This window comes from Betta splendens, chromosome 4, assembly GCF_900634795.4.
Source record: "Betta splendens chromosome 4, fBetSpl5.4, whole genome shotgun sequence".
Classification (NCBI taxonomy): domain Eukaryota; kingdom Metazoa; phylum Chordata; class Actinopteri; order Anabantiformes; family Osphronemidae; genus Betta; species Betta splendens.
Genome location: NC_040884.2, coordinates 27160008 through 27175203, shown reverse-complemented (window position 1 = coordinate 27175203; position 15196 = coordinate 27160008). Strand labels below are relative to the sequence as shown.

The 15196-nt window shown below is 47.4% G+C and overlaps 1 long non-coding RNA gene across 1 annotated transcript; it reads left to right on the top strand.

Moving 5' to 3' along the window:
- Nucleotides 1-6961: 6961 nt before the first annotated feature.
- LOC114854696 (uncharacterized) lies at nt 6962-9064 on the top strand. The gene is made up of 3 exons (XR_003785813.1): nt 6962-7864; nt 8303-8385; nt 8535-9064. It is a non-coding gene; the product is annotated as an uncharacterized LOC114854696 (long non-coding RNA).
- Nucleotides 9065-15196: the final 6132 nt, after the last annotated feature.

Below are 15196 nucleotides of genomic sequence, written 5' to 3'. Positions count from 1 at the left end.
TATGTGTTTCTAATAAGATACAAAAGGCAAAAGTCGGTATCAATCTGTCACAGAGGCCTCTATCCCCTGCTCTCCCCTCCTCCTCACCCCCCACAGAGAGAGCAGCAGACTTTAGCTGTGAGACGTAATGAGTCACATAAATGTGCTCACTAATACGTGGATCGTGAAGGTTTCTGGCAAATATTATCTACTATAAAGCTACTGGTAAGTTTCCAGTTGTAGTTTTAGGTGCTGGTTTGAATTAAAGACTTCCCAACACAACTGAAAGTACAAGTAGCTTCTGGTCAAATGTGTGCAACACACACACACACACACACACACACACACACACACACACACACACACACACACACACACACACACACACACACACACACACACACACACTAGCAGGACACTGGTAAAGATCTTTAGACATTAATGAATCATGCAACTCAAAATGAGTCATAACAATAATGAAATGATGAATATGATCTAGTTCCTTTTTAATATTAAGGAAGATCAAATTTTCAGTTAAATCTGCTGAACGATGGAACTGGGAGATGACTTCTCGTAGCGGTGACTCAGCAGTTTCAGCTGCTGGCTCTCGTTCTCTACGCTTTCTTACACTGCAGAAAACTAACGCTCTAAATATCCAGTCCAGCAACTATCAGTGAGTGTGTTTTAGTTGGTCGTGTGTGTGGAGCTGTGAATCATCTGTGGTCACAGCCTTGTTAAGCGTTTACTGTTTTGTTTAAACCTTTTCCCCCGGCGGCTTTTTTTAGGAACAATTTTTCAGGAGGCCTCTGTCCCCGAATCGAGTTTGGGAGGAAGGTGTGCAGAGCCCAGTGGTGTAATGCACCCTGCTGTGAAGAATCTCTGGGAAAATGAGCCGTGCGCGTGAGTGAGTCTGAGCGGCAACTTCCAAAGTGCACATCATCAGCCACACTTCACACATTTCACTTATTGAGCTCAACAAACGCTGCCCCCACAAACCTCAGGCTACGACGGCGACGCCACCATCCTCACCCCTGTTTATTTCACCTCACAACGCCTCCCGGCCTCTCCTCCATCTCCGCCTCTCTCGCAGGACGTGATCTCTGACTCGCTTCGGGAGGTCCGCGCTTCTACGAAAAGTCCCCCTGGAACCAGCAAAAAGACGCCGCAGAAACAGGCCGCGGGGGGGGGGGAGCGGCTCACATGTGCTGAAGGCTGCCAGTCGTCCCGCAGGATTCAGGATGTTTTGGCTGAACAAACACAAGCTTGTTTATGCGGCTGCGGTCGGAGGTTCACACAACGGGTTTTTGCTGTGAAATGACTTTGGTGGATGACACAAATGAGTGTCAAACCACAGCGCACTAAAAAAATCTTTAAGGTAAATGTTGGGATGTTTTCAAGTTATTTTGAATACTGACCAAATTTTCTGACATAATTCACGGATGTGTTTAACTTGTCAAGAGGCTGACGAGGCCGGACTCGCTGTCCGCATGATCACACGGCCTCTCAAACCCAGAGCCCGTCAACGTTAGACAAGCGAGGAAAACAAACGGCATCTGCCTTGAGTCCAGCAGCTCGTAGGACACAAAGTGAGGAAAGCACCATCCAGAACATCTGGACAGAAAACAACTGAGAGGAGTGATTTGTGGCCGCAGAAAAAACGCCTGTAGAACAATAGCAAAGTCAACAAACACACACACACACACACACACACACACACACACACACACACACACACACACACACACACACACACACACACACACACAGGGTCATTCTCATATATATTTGATATAGACTCATTTGGGTTCGACAGTCGGCAAACCATCAACCAACAGTCGATTTGTTGCGTTTGTGTGCTTTTAGACATGTGAACCACGGAGACATTGTGGTTTATTCCCAGTGGACTGGGGTTTCATGGTGCATGGTACTAACCCAGCCAGAGATCACCTGCGTCCTCTCAGGAGCAAAAGAAGCCGTACACCTGGTATGAAGTGACTGTTTGTGGCCTCATTGCGCCTCAGTATATCAGCTGAAGACCAACAAGGTCTCAAAGCCTCAACAATCTATGAAGAAGCTAAAAGTTCATCATCCCATGACTCTAGTGCAGAATTCAACAACGTCTCACACTCATGAGCACTCAAGAGCTTCAGCAAGTTCACACACAATGAGACGTTTCCCAGCTGTGATTTATGTGGCAGCCACAGATGCGGCCGCGCCACATATTAAGTTTCGACTCGCCAAACACTTTGACAGGAAAACCTCCAGGAGACACGAGAAGGAAGCTCTCGGCCGTCGGGGAAGAGGATGTCGTCAGCGATTCCCGCCTGTCACCTGGCGCGGCCATCAAACCGGCCGCAGATTTATGGCATCGCTCCAACGCGCTCCCGCTATAAATAACGCCGCTCTATGAGCCCATTGTTCCTGGAAGCACCTTCTCATGCCCCACCATGAGCGCTCACACACACTTTCACCTCAGCGACAGCGCTGGAGCCTGGGATCGCTCCCACTGGCGCGTCTGCTCTGCAGGTGGGAACCTGGACGCGTGTCTGAGCGCCAGGACCGGATACTGCTTCCAGCTCGGAGCGGGCGGATGGTGTTACAGGCTGTTTACTGCAAGTGATAGCTGTCATAACACGTGTACGGCTTTTACCAGAAGGCCCTTGGGCCTTTTATGACACACATCTCCATCCAATTACAAGTCTTCCTGCCTTTGATGGCTTAAACCTGTATATAGAGTGGTGCTGCCTCCTCAGCCTGTGTTCCCATTGTGTTTGTCCAGTCCTTAACTACTGAAGGGAATGTGCTCATACTTATATGGCCATAGTAAGAATCTCTTGCTTGTTGCTTTGTGTAGTTTTAACGGCCTCCACTAGAGGGGGTGCTGCTTCCCCACGCTGTTACAGAGGTACAGTAGACTTCATGCATCACCAGGTTCCCCTCAAGGGAAGAAACAATAGCAGCAGTAATAAATAAATAATGAATAAATAGACAGTAATAGACAGCAAAGGACACTGGGAAACAAGTCAGTGTGAGATCGTTCATATGCTACACTCACAATATGTGACTGTTGCAAAGAGCCTTTTCCCCAAAGCTGGAAGTGTTTTGTGGCGTATCTGACAACATTATGAGGAATGTAAATTACAGCCACGTTTATTATTATTCCTTTAATCTGCCCACTCCTCCCTCAGTGAACTGTGACTGAGCCCTGTCCCATGATCGCTCTGCTTTGTGTTTGTGATGAGGGCGATGGAGGAGGCTGCGACACGGCGCTGGTGGGAACGCGGGTCCCGCCAGCGCCATGGGACGGTCCCGCTGTCACAGGACGTGGTCGGGGCGGGACCGCACAAACATGCTGTATTTACAGCACGCAGCCCCTCTTTCCTGGATCAATCGGGGTTTGTGACACCTACAGGCTCGGACTCATGAACATCCTGTACAGTATTTGCCACCGCATCCATCCTAACTCATCTATGACCATCTGGGTCCTGTGCGTCGGACATTTTGGGGCTTCAACTCAGGAGCATTAAACATGATGTCATGAGAACAGTTACTGTACATCCAGTAAGTGGGAACAGGAAAGTGTGAACACACATTAGCTCAGCCTGATGATGCATGAAAGGAACAATACGTAGCATTGACACCCAGAACATTAAACTCTCGCTACGGCAGCGACCAGAGTTACCAACAGTCACACACTGAGCACTCACACATGTTCACACTCTCACTCCAAGAGACGTCGTCAGAGCAAAGCCACAACTAGACGAAGAAGATCTGTGGGTGAACGTGACACATCACAGAGAGGAGAGGGCTGTCGTGAAGCTGTGTTTTATGTGCAGTGGGTGTCAGGTTTTGAAAGCGTTGCACTGAGTCAAAGACATAAGTCTGGACGGATCGGTCCAAAGACACTTTCTGATCGTTGAGTCAGAGACAGACTCATATCCTGCCTGATGCCAGTTCATGAATGAATGTCCAGCTATGAATCTGGGGCATGAACACGATTAGATTCAAACTGTATTTCATTTATAACTGTAATAGATCAAATCTGATCTGAAAATATAAAACATATGCATTTCATTTCCTAGAACACAGGAAACAGGAAGTTGGAGGCGGGATGAGAGCGCGATGGACTTCATTCCACCTTTGAGATCTGAAAGCTAAAAGCATTCGGATGCTGAGGTGAAGAAAGCGTGTGTATCCTCACGCAGCACAAGGATTTAAAAAAACTACACTTTTTAAACAAAAGTCTTTCTTTTTATTTAGAGATTATGAATTTGATTTTACTGGGTAAACAGGAAACGCTTGTGCCATCGCCTCAGGAGGAGATTATAATTTGGTTCGCAGATTTAATTATTATTCCACCTCCACCCACAAACCTCTTCACTGCACAAGCGCCCATGCAGCCCTTTAACAGACACTAATGAAATTGTCTGTTTAATTTTTCTCTAGATCCAAACCCCCCTTCCTTCTACGGCTCCTTCTTCTTCCCAGGACCTTTAACCGACTCTCAGGCCCAGGTTTACATTCTTGTTGGTTTGGGGGGGGGGGGGGTATCACCACACCCTGCATCTCTCTCACTGCCTGTCTACTGGTTTTCCTGTGGAAATGGGATCATTTAGTACGAGGGCGATAAGCTGAGTGACGCACACGGAAAGCTCCTCTTCCTGCTGGTGGAGTTACAGGCCAAACTGGCTTATTGGTTTCATTTATCCTCCCCTGCGTCTGGATTGGACTTATAGTATGTAATACACCGTGTCAGTGATAACACGTATTGATTGGATGCCCACTCTCTCTCTCCACTTCCCCGTTCTGAGCCGATATAATCCTCCACCCTGGTTAGCTGTTAACTTTGTGAACTCCTACACATCCTCTCTTCATCCCTCATCTCATGTTGCACCCTCTTCCTCCTCCCCCTCCTCCTCATCCCGTTGCTCTGTGACTGTGGACTAATTATATCATAAATAATAAAAACCAAAGTGTGTCAGGGGTGTGAAGCAGGAGGACAGGAGTGACCTTTGACCTGTTGTGACCCTCCTTCCAGGTGATTATTACTCGTGCTGGCGTCATAATAGGCTCGTCATAAATTCATGATTCAATTCAGAAAAATGGCTTGAGACTCCCGGTATTTTATTGTGACAGGGCCATTTTCACGTTTGACATGTATTTTATTTAACTTATGTCTGAACTTGTTTTTTTATTGCAGTATAGGTTTATAGAATATTGTCTCCAATTTTTTTATTATTCTCGTAAGAATGCAGCAACAACACATATGTCTTTATGCTGTTCTGAAATACTCAAAACGATTTGTATCTTAACATTTGAATACCTGTTCATTTCAATATTTAATATTTAGTTTGACTCATTTTTTATTACCTATAAAGTTTTATGAACCTTTACAGAACTTGAGAACCTTATAAACTGGCGGAGCAGAGCTTTTTCCAATCAGGACTCCAGGGCTCTGGAATGACCTGACGCAGGAAATGACACTGTTTGGATCGGTGTCGTCTGTCTCGATAAATATTTTTATAAGGTTGACTCCATCCATCCAAGGGGAAAGGAGGTTATTTCACCCAACCCTGCATGTTTTTCTCATTTATTATATCTGTATTTGTCATCCAAATAACAGGGCGGGGGGGGTAGAACATTATATCAACTCTCCTAGTTTTGGTAGTTGCTGTTTTCCATTGTTGATCGTTGTAGCATTAGGTTATGAGTAAAAAAATATATCTTATATGTAAGATGAAGTTATGATGACAGGTGAAGGTTGGTGTATTTGGTGGATTGGACTACTGCGAAGCTGAAAGAGACACAGAGTGGTTTCATTTCAGAGCCAGATCTAAATCTGTTCACACATGGGCTGATGCACCGCATCCTCTGTTTGTCAGAAAGTGTGTGTCAGCTTGGAGCTTGATTTGCAGCTCTCCTGCTTGAATTACGTGTTGCAACGCAGAGCACGCCGACCTGCTGCCCAGGATACTCCTCCCGTCCCTCTCCTTGTCTTTCCCTTCCTTCTCCAGCTCAGCCCTCTTTATGCACGCAGGCATGTGTGATATGTGGATCAGCAGACAGGGTGGCTAATATTCCTGCTGAGCTTGGACGCCAAGGCCAAGAACCCCCCCCCCCCATCACCTCTCCTACCGATCCACAGACCATCACACACCCAGCCTGCCTTTGCAGCCTTTTAGCCCATATCCCATCAAATCCTCGTGCTTATACAGTATCTGGCAGGGAAGGTGAATCACTAAACCTGATCATACTGAAAGCTGCATCTGGATTTCTGAGCATGTAAAACCTGCTGTGAGGCGCAGCTACAGCAGAACGTGTCCTACTGCACGTATTTCATCACCGAAATCGGTTTGAAATTGAGAAATGACGTGTTTTTGATTTATACCACGATAACATGGGACGCTTCTCGAGGAAAGGAGGGATTTGGAGCGAAAACCCGAGGACAAGAACGTTAAGGAGGAGCATGTGAGCGCCGCCTGACAGAGAAGGCCGACTGTTTATGCAGGTCCTGCAGTCCCACACAGAGAACAGGAGACGGATGGTTTAAAGAGGGACAAGTCACCATTTTGGCAGCAGAACACGTGAAGACGAGAGATAGAGTGAAGAAGTTATTTTATCTGTAGATGGTGTTTGAGTAGATGATGTAGAGATATTATGTAATCTGTTTAGCATGACTTTTGACCCTAAAAAGGTAGAGGTCATATAGCAAATGGAAACAAATGGCCGCGTAAACAAAGCCAGCCTTGATGCTGAGCCGCCCTCAGCTCATCCCAAACATCTCATCATCTTATCTCCGCGGCCCCCACTTGCCTCCAACCACAAACCGCAGAATTGATTTTGGACACGATAACTCGCGCATGTGAATCACAGCCCCGAGCGTCGTCCTAAAACTACATTAGATAAGCATTTACACAAGCCAAACTCCGCACGGAGCGATTTCGACATCTCCGCCGAGCCAGAACACAGCCAAGGACAACAACAGAAAGCCTCCTGGCTCCAGTGGAAGCAGGGGACGCAGGTGGAACATGGAGGCAGGCTCAGGCGGACTCAGCGGACGGCCACAGTTTGCAGGATCCAAACGCAGCCGGAAATAGCGGCGTGCTGGAGGACGCGGTGGTAGAGCACTTACTGGCTCCTGAATGATTCTGCAGAGTCTTCCTGGAAGTGTGACTCTGACAAGGTGAGCAAACGGTGCTTCATGTGTGGCGCTAAGCGTGGTTGGTTTGGTTAAGTAAATGATTATGATCATAATTGTGTAAGGATGATAAAAAGTAAACACTTTATAAAACTGAAGAAAATAAAAATAAAATCGAAAAATTCTAAAATGATAATAAATAAAAACATTTAATATAATTTAGAACAATATTAAATGTGATTTTTTGTCCGTTACTGATCCAGAGCTTTTGGGTTCCGGCCTGCGTGTGTGTACGTGTGCTTTGTAAAGTGTGTTGATATATCAAACAGTGAGGTAAAACACGAGGCGAGGCTCATTCCGTGAGTGCAGACGTCCTGAAGTTCACCCAAAACGTCCGAGTCACGCAAATGGAATCTGCCTTGTGCTTGTGGCGTCTGCTGCACTCCTTCGTGGATCTGCTTCACTTCCTGTTTTGCAACGCTCGCGCTGAGGATGAGCCTCTCGTCCCGGCGAAGGGGTCAGACGGGGTGGACAGCCGGCGCTGGGAGTGTGAGCGGCCGATCGACTGTGTCCTTCAAAATGCTGTTGATTTGAGACGAAAACATTCTTTTTGCAAATTTATGCTCTTGTGTTATGGGTCTCTTTGGGAAGAGTCTCCCGGGTTTTCTGGCTTCGCGTCACCTCCTGATGCTGCTTCACCACAGAGTGACCAGGACAGCGCTGCTGCTGTCGCCGGTCCAAGTTCATGTTGAGTTCTCCGCTGGCCTGTCTGCTCTTCATTAGATGTGCTGTTCACTATATTGTTGTGTTCCAATCTAGCGTGGCTTTACGTAAATTGGGAATAGCTGACATCTGTATGACTGTGTGTATGTTGGAGCCTGACCAGGAGTTGTTCTGTAGCCCCTGACCTGCATCGGTTCTTGGAGGTTCTCGGTTCTCGTCTCATTCCCCCCTCCTCCCATCTCCTACATGTATATTCTGTCCACCTTCCCTTCACCTCAATGTGAGAGGGCACCTGAGTTTAGCTCCAGTTTTGGGCCAGATATTTAACACTGAGCGTGTGTGTGTGTGTGTGTGCGGGTGCGTGTGTGTGTGTGTGTGTGTGTGTGTGTGTGTGTGTGTGTAAAATGAATTAGCTGTAATAAAACAGCATTTTAAAGACATTTCACTTTATCTAACACACAGAAGACACGCAGATGCCAGAGAAGTGCAGTGGGGTGAATGCGGCTTTCCCAGGCTCTGAGTCCAGGAGGAAACCCTGCTCTTTGGTCTTACACACACACACACACACACACACACACACACACACACACACACACACACACACACACACACACACACACACACACACACACACACACGGAGCCAGCAACCAAAACAAACATGTTTAATAGTGAATTATTGCTTGTGGTTGCAGAGGCTGTGGTTTTATCGCTGAAATGAATAAGTTGGCGTCCTACGGGGCAAAAGATAAGACGCTCTGGTGTCATTCCTGTTTCACCAGCAACCATTTACTAACCTCTTAATGGAGTAATTACAAGAACAGACTGATTTGGAAACTCAGTGAAACGCTCTTGCACAACAGCTCCGTGCGCTTCGCAGGAATGCGCCCTGACGCTCCTCGCGCCATAATAAGGCCATAAACTGAAGGATTACCAGACCCAATTAAAATCAAACCTCAGTCTCTGTCCGCACATTCTCCAGATGCGCCGTCGCAAACTGCACGCGAGCGCAAACGAAGAGGCGTGTGAAATAACATGTTTTTCACGCCACGGAGACGGACCCGGCCCACGTCCTCCTGTCCACGTTCCGGTTCGGGTTTGGAGGCAGCGGTGCAGAGGTACCGTGTGTGCGTGCCCCCGGTAATCATCTGCGGGCCTGAGCACGAGCCAAAGAGGAAGAGGGGCGCAATGAGCTCAAGGGCTCGCGCAGCCGCGTCACGTGGTGCGGCGCAGATGTGCGGCCATAAGCGGGCTGGACCACAGCGGAGAGGACGCTTAATTGCAATCTGATCGTTTTTGATCCAAAAGGAAAACAAATCAAACATTTAGCGCGAGGTCGAGCTAGAAGTTTATTTCCTCATCATGTCGCGGCTCTCCGGTGATGCGCCCGGAGTGTTCTGCTGGGAACTGCTGTTTTCTTTCCTGATTAAAAGAGAAAACAGCACAAACGACTGCAACGTTGACCTGACGTGGTTGGATAAATATTCCAGAACGTCAATTTCCAGATGATCCAAACGGTCCTGCGCATATTTATTTGTTTGTTTGGCTTCTCTTTGTCTGTTACTCATTTCGCGTGATTGTGTAAATAAAAGTTGGGGGAAGTAAGATCAGATACATATGTACGATCTTAATAAATGCATTCATTCAGTCAAACTCAATTTTACCTTGACGACCTTCGTCTGTGACTTTGTTGTACATTTCTTTCTTTTATTCGAGCCCAAGCAGATTGTAACAATTGGTAGGTCCACATATTATGTTTGTGTGTGTTATTTTTATTATTATTGGTTTATTTTATTATTATTATTATTATTTATTAGCATTTATTTATTTCATGTTCTACTATGTGAAATGCAAACGTGTGGTTCATTTAATGTTGGCTCCTCTCCCGTGATGTTATAGATGACAGATCACACAGTCTGTCGCTATCTGCAACCTCAAGATTCTCACGAATGACCAGCAGTCGAGGGATTAAACGGACTCGCTGCACATCACATTCACATTTCACATCTGCAGCTGCTGCGTAAATGGTGCCTCTGTCCGGGTTAAATATAAAACCATTTCAACACGCGCGGCCACATTCTGAGCGAGGCCTCTCAGACACTGGTGTATTCTGCAGGTCCCGTCTCTTCGTCTTCTCCTTTCTGGTAGAAGGCACGCCGCGCTGGTCGAGCTGATATAAAAACTGAGTGTTCGTCTGTGAATGGAAGCCTGTGGCTGGCGACCACAGCCGCTGCCGGCGTGGCAGGACGTTGCCCACCTGGACCCGAGTCCTACCTGAACACACACTCCTTCATCCTGTCAGCATGAACACACACCCTGGAGGTGAACACAACCTCACTCTCTGAGTCCAGGGTCCTTTTTATGTCTGTCACAGTCTTTATTTTGTGTAATAAGACATGAAGCTGGGTGAGTGACTGGGGACTGTCTATATAGTGGGGCTGGATTATAGTTGCAGCTGCTGGGCATGGGCGTCGCTTATTTGAATGGAGGGAGACCAAAAAAGGGGAGAGTGGGGGAGGGTTCAAAGAAGAATGTGTGTGAGCAGGGACAAAGAAGTGACAAGGTGTGTGTGTGTGTGTGTGTGTGTGTGTGTGTGTGTGTGTGTGTGTGTGTGTGTGTGTGTGTGTGTGTGTGTGTGTGTGTGAATAAAAATGAATCATCCCTAAATCATATCAATGGTGTTATCGGTGTTTATTACACAAGGTCACAATTAGCACAACATGAGCTGAACAGCCCCTCATTGTGAACGTAGTGGATGGAGGTGATTTACACAAGGCACAAGCAGTTAGACATGTTATCATCCTATAGAGAAGTTCAGAACGTAGATTTGTGATTTTTAAAGGCCTTAGTAATAATTAACAGTTGCATTGTTTAGATCTGGTGAACACTGGAATTTAGTTGAATGACTCTAAAAATGTGTCTATGTAACGATTTTACTGAGTCAAACACAAAGTGCCAGACAGATAATAGACAGACACCGGGGGGGGGGGTCACAGCAGGATGCCGAGACAGACAGATCACCCCGGCCAGATAGACACACTGCCCTCTCTGTGTCCTCTCCAGCAGGAACAGCCATAAACAAGCTTCTTACCTTTCATCCTGCAGACCTCTGCGCTACCTGTTAACCCCTGACCTCTAACGCATGACCTCCTGCATCCTGCCCTTTGACCCCTCACCTTTGGAGGTCATGGTCAGTGTCCTGCTGTTTATTGCCCACTATCTTTGCTCTAGTTCTAATTTTTTTTTACCTAGTCATCTGGAAGAATCGCAATGAGAATTTAGTTCCTGAGTCATTCACATGTAAAACAAATCCCAAGACGCTCTTCTCGCTAAACCCGATGACCAGTCAGTCATGCAGGATTGCCTGGAAGTGAGCAACACAATGCAGCAGGGAGACGAAGAGCAGAGAGGGAGAGGATGGATTGTTGTTGATGCAGCGCTTACGTTCCTAATCTCATCTGAGATTGAAAGCAGATGCCGAGATGCTGAGACGTCGGAGACAGGAGGAAGCGCCGTTAGAGCAGCGGAGGAGCAACAATGCGTAACCCCTGAGTGACCTGCTTGATGTGAGCCCCATTCAAAACCTTCTCTGTTGTAATAACACCAGTGGGCCTCATTCAGCCACATTCACCACTGGTATTTTCTTATGTTTGGTTTTAGAGACTTGAGAAGCAACCAAGCTGTCATATTTAATAGTTAATATTAAGTGATGCTACGCCTTTGTGTCACCGTCTGTTCACCTCATATCCTCCATCCTCGCATTATTCACATACAGCTCTTCATGGACTGTGTTGATGTTCCAGTAAATGAGACGGTCTGGAGGAATGGTTGTTTATATGGAGGAATGAAACCAAATATTTCTCAGTGTCCTTTCTAATCAGTTTCATCTTCTTGCCTTAAGTTAAAAGCCTGTTTCAACAATGTTTAGTGAAGAGATGTTTATATTTTTATAATTTTCTCCAAATACAATTTACAGCTTAGAAGAAATAATCAAAATGAATTGAAAAATTAAAAGATTTAAGAGTTTCTATTTTAATATACCGTTTTATGTGACAGCACCTGGTGTCTTTATTACCCAGAATGCACCTCAACGACACTCAAATAGCCAGGAACAAACTTAGATCTTAGCCCTGACCCACTTGAAATAAATATGGCATTTTCAGTTGGTCTCATTTGTTTACAGCCATTAACACCATATAATGTGCACATCAACACATTTGATATATGAGTGTCATTTTAATTTAACTAGATGACAAAAGCCAGCCTCATTGAACAGCAAAGGAGATACTTGGTTCCTTCAGTTCTCAGCAGCTGTGTTGTCTGAGCTCCAGCCGCTTTCACTCATTGAGGAATGAAGCTGTACAGCATGTGAGGGCAATAAAGACATCACTAACATTGTCTCTCACAGAAGCCACAAAACATCCATTGACGTGATTGTTCTGAGGAGACACTATCTGGCTGCTCTCCAGTCCTCTGACAAAACCAGCATCTGGCTGTGGACCCTTTCACAACACTGCTCTTCAGCTGAGTGGGTCCGGGGGAGGTTGAATGCGCAAAGAAAGGGGTCTCGTTCCATCCTGGACGCGTGACTCACCTCCCCTCACAAGTGGTCAGTTTACTGAGGCGTCAAGTGAAGCCTCAGAGAAGAGGGAGCTGTGGTTTGTGGCGGTTCCCGTCATTGAAACGTGCAAGTTGTGGTCACATAGTTTCGCCACTTGGTCATATAGTGAAGGACACACACACACACACACACACACACACACACACACACACACACACACACACACACACACACACACACACACACACACACACACATACTTGGACCATTACTTCCTAATGGATGACGTTCAGGATACTCTCTATGTTAATTTCATTTCCTGGCTTGTTTCAACTCTCCTCCATCTCGATCTCGTCTCCAGCGGAGGAACACAAACCGACACCAGCGCTTCCTAATCAATAACTCCTACTTTACTTTCTACTGTATATGGTCAGATAACACAGTTTGACCGGCGAACGCACAGGCTCCAGTAAATTCCTGCGAGTGGACATCACGGCTTTTACGATCGCGATGACTGGGCCAAACCTCTGCTGCAAGTCTTTGCTTCGCTGTCAGCGGCGCAGATGCACGACCCCCGAGTGCTGAGCTCACCGTTGGCCGTCAGCAGGATGACGACACGCCAACAACACACCAATGCTGTGCGTGATTTACCGGTCGAACACTCGCTCGGATGAGTAAATAAGGCAGACGTCCTGGGTCATGGACAGAACACCTGATAAGCGTGTGTGTGTGTGTGTGTGTGTGTGTGTGTGTGTGTGTGTGTGTGTGTACGGGCAGGTGAACTATGGGCATTTACTTTAGTTTAGTTTTTAGAAACTTTTCTCCTCACAAGCTTCCCAGGAAAGAAAGGAGAGAAGCTGTTGCGTAAGACTTTGTACATTTAAAGGACGAGGCCTCGTTCACCACATGTTGCTGCTCTCCTTCATCCCGTGCTGCGTTTACTTTCCTACCGTTTCCACTTTACTCTTTGAATGATAGGTTCAGGGAAACTCAGAAAGCGGCAGCGACCGAGTGGGTGGACACAGGGCCCATTTATGTAAAGATGACATAATCACCTGTTGCCTCCCAGGTACGACCAACATCTGCACACTTTATTAGCCATCACGTCGCGCTGCCTCTTTTTCCACCTCGCCACCCGCGCACAGACACTATGTCACGCAGGGATAAAGCTGTCGCGTGCGGAGAGAGCAATTAGTTTTTATTTTCACCAAGTGCGTTGGTTTCAGAAGCTTATGAACTCGGTAGATGTTGTAGTTTCATCTTGAAGGGCTGAACCCCACCTTTTAGACGTTTCGGTTCTAGGACTCTCACTGCATCATTGTGGCGCTGCAACACGCAACGCTTCTATACCATCGGACCTTATACTGCCGTTAAAAGTGGAGCACGAAGAAATAGGTTAATCTCTTCTTCCTTTATGGCGCAATTAATGCAGAAATCGTGTCGAACTCAATTTCACGCCTGTTGGATGGAGGCTCCAAGTACCACAACACCCCGAATGAAACAAAGGCGCAAAAACACGACATTAATCCCAGATATTAATCCTCCTGTTGACAGACTGGTGAACCACCCTCTGTCCCCATCGTTCACATGCGATAAAGTGGGTCAATACTACGCTGTCCGCCCCCCCGCTGGTTCTGCTGTGGCCGCGCCGCTCGCGAAGCCCAACCAAAGCAACACCCACAGTAGCGCTCCTGTTACGCAGCGACGCCTCTTCACATCATGTGTGCCGGCGGCTCATTTAACGCTGGGGCTTTGGGCCACGAACGCCACGCGGCAAGAAAAGCGCCCTGTTAGTAGCAGCCGCTACTCTACTTCGGCGCTACTGGGTCGAGTTAAAAATAGAGCAGCAACGCTCATTCGCACACGCTGTCACTGCGACCTGTGCGTTCCTGCACACCTACTGTGATATTTAACCCATGTCCATGTATAGCCATCCAGCGCGCCGATACATATGTTATCAATCTGTCAGGCTCGGCTCCACAGCAATTACAGTGGAATCTGCAACACCGTCCACCGGAGCAGAACCGGGTCACGGCGCCGCCGACACTCCCAGCGATCAAATGGCACCTGCATCAAACTAATCAGCCGCATTGTGCAATTACGTGTCATTTTCTTCTGCGTCTATTGATAAACGTCCACGCTGCCATGCTGGTATGTGGCCAGACAACTTAACGAGCTCAGCTAAACGCAGCCTTGCTCGACACACAACCGCAATGCTCCTTAGAGTTTATCCTATGAGGTTTTGAAAAACCTTCACAAGCCCGAGCACGGTGCAGTTTGTGAAGCCGCAGGACGACGCTGCCCGTGCAGCGTGTGTTAAAATGTCAACATGGCCACCGGAGGAATTACGAGGCCTTCACGTGGCAACGGGACGTTGGGAAATTTCCATACATTTGCACAGAACGATAAAAGTGGCACGCGATGCTGTAGATTAGAGGGATGCGGGGTGCGGATGCACTGTCCGCTGGAGGATGACTGAGGAGTGACAGGAGTGCTGGTGCAGGTCCCCGGCCTCGGACGGCGCTGGGGCCGGTTCTGCCCGGCCGCTGCCAGACCCGACCGCAACACGGGCCTCTCGCTACCTCAGCAGCGGGCCCTTCATTACTACAGCCACGCATGGCTGAACCCAGATCCGATCCACCAGCTGTTCACAGACACCGTAAATCTCCGTGTGGAGACGTGGGGGGGGGAGTGGGGCAACTGACCTCAAACCAGCTGCAGTGTCACTGTCAACAAAAAACTGCACTGCACGGACAGACTGACAGGAACCAGCTACAATAACCATAACAAGTCAAG